Source organism: Limanda limanda, chromosome 3 (assembly GCF_963576545.1).
Source record: "Limanda limanda chromosome 3, fLimLim1.1, whole genome shotgun sequence".
In the NCBI taxonomy this organism is placed as follows: Eukaryota; Metazoa; Chordata; class Actinopteri; order Pleuronectiformes; family Pleuronectidae; genus Limanda; species Limanda limanda.
In genome coordinates, this window is record NC_083638.1 from 21,472,469 (window position 1) to 21,475,197 (window position 2,729).

Sequence of the window (2,729 nt, forward strand, 5' to 3'; positions counted from 1 at the left end):
GAGAGCCTGGCCTCGTTCATGGTCAGCAAACTTCTCCCCAGGGTGTTTAATTAATCAAGAATTCAGTATCGACACCTGCCAATATGGCACAGTATGTGTGTGTTTGGGGGGGATGCTCGGCCTGCATGTGAACCGAAGCCGGATCGATGCAGTAAAAGCCATTATCGGGCTCTGAATGTTGGTAAGGTTGTGGGTAAAGGGGGAGCCAACTTCACCAGTGCCTGCTGCCATTGGCCGAGGCCTGTGCCTTGCTGCTACCACACATGCCCATCCCCACTGACCCCGGGGGGTGTCCAAAAGGCCGGCCTGAATAGTGTGTGACCTTTCCACTGACCTGCGTGGAGAGAAGGGGGATTCAGTGCAGCGGCAGAGGGGGGCAGGGGTTGGAGAAATTAGGGCTGTGGCTGCTCATCGGATTCACACAAAAAGCTCAGATCACAGAGATGTTGACAAGGCTTTCCCACAGGGCTGCTCGTGCTAACAGCCAACAAAACATGTGAAGGAACAGTCCATCCTGTAGGTCGGCCGGCACAAGGGACCATCACAGGTCGGTTTCTGACTACAGCTGAAGTAGCCTGAGATAAACATTCAGACTGGGCTCTCTACTCTGTAATGAAGTGACATGTAGTTTAAATCCAATCCCACGATGAACCCTGAGAAAGGAAATCTATAGTTCCACATAAAAATAATAATAATTGTAAGTATATAAGTAAAATTCAAGTCGAAATAAAGATATTCAAATGATTTAGGAAATATGTGTGTACATAAATATAGTTGATACTTGTACCACAGAAAGAGGAGCTATTTTGCAGATTTATAATTAAAAAAATAAAATAACAGAAAATAAATGAAAAGTCAATTTTCACCACTTTCTAATTTTCTGCAAATTTTTGTAAGAATTTTAGCATTTTAAAGCCCTCAAAAAGCCAATTAATTTGCCTAAATAATAATAATAATCCTTACAATTTCCCCTTCTGTCAGTGCCTGTCAGTGCTCGGGCCCTAATAATTGATGTAAGGCTTTAATATGATTTAAAAAACAACAAGTATTAGTTGACAGAAGTTTTAAAGCTCAGGGAGTTTTAATCCTCAGGGAGAATACAGTGTGTTTCATCTCCCCCAGGTGGAGCAGTTCAGCACTGCATCCAGCTCCTCTGAACAGACTGTTAGTACAAGTTGCACAGAAATACAGTGTGATCATACAGACACAATACATCAAGGGAATAAATTGATCACTAAAGAAATATAAGGCATCAAATCAATGCTCAAAAACAACCATTTCAAGTTTTTCTACTTTATTTGATACAGTATTCGATTTTGTGAGGCAGAAATCCTTTTCTCTCCTGAAGGTTCTCCAACATCCTGACACAATCATCAAAATCACAATAAAAGGAACAACAACAAAATTAAAACTCCTCAAGCAATATGAAAAATAACCGTTTAATGCTCCAGGTCTGTTCTTTAATGTCACACTCGGCTGTTTTTGATCCACATCACTACCACTAATATTCTTCCTGTTCAGACATCTTTGATGAGTCACATGACTGCAGTGATGTTTAACATGCCACTGAGGAGGCAGAACCACTGATATTCTTGATGAGTTTTGAAACTGCTGGAACATCACGTTCATGTTATTTACGGTTTGGTTTTACAAAGCTCGATGACATCCATTAAATCAACGCAGCTGCTCCCTATGACCTGATGTGAACCCTTTAAAGTTGTCACATGTTTATAATAAGTATCGACACGTCTGGATGTTTCCACACAGTGAATTACCCAACACAACTTTGGATTATTTCACTCGCAGACACTGAGCTTCTGATTGTTTAAAAACCTGGTTTTATAAATGGCAGTAACCTATCCCATCACGTGTAGCATTTATAAACCCAAGACTGGAAGGGCACCCAGAGAGCACATACCACTACCGAGGCACATGCCCTATCTCGCTTTGTTGAGGAAAAATATTCAAACAAATAAACCCCAATAAAAACATAACCTGTTCCGTCGATGTAATTAAAATAGGTGTGTTCTTTTTATTGGGTAAAAATACAATTCAGCATTGGTTTGGAGTTAGCTGGTCACACGACATGGAAGCTATTGAATTAATAGATTTTTGGAAAATGTTAACATTCATATAAAATATAAGAAATATCTGATAAAAAGAGGTGTGTCCCGTTTGTCTGGGGCTGTAATACAATTTGACACTTGTTTGGAGACAGATTATCACATGATATGGAAGCTATTCAAAAATGTGCCTTTTTAAAATATGAACATTCATATAAATAGAGGACACACTAAAATAAAAAGAGGTGTTTCCTTTTGGACCAGGGTGGCATAGTATCTGATATATTTTGGAGTCAGTGGATCACATGACAGCTATTAAAACATCAGTAGTTTACAGTGCCCTCAATAAACATCTCAATTCACTAGATTTTTATTTGGATCTGCACTAGACTTCACACACAGTCCTTTAAACATGCCAGATTTTTTTTTCAAAATTAAGATCCATTAATATTTTTTGAGAATTAAATGAAAATGTTGAAAATGCCCTATTTCGCAATTTTAAAGACACCAAAACAAAATTCCTGGACTCACCCATTTATTCATCTAGTTAATCTGTGGGCCATGTCCCACCACTCTGCAAAATTTGAATCAGTTCAGTAGAGCAAACGCTGATAAAAATATAACCTTGTAATTTATAGGAAAGTTAGAAATGAAGACACTACATGA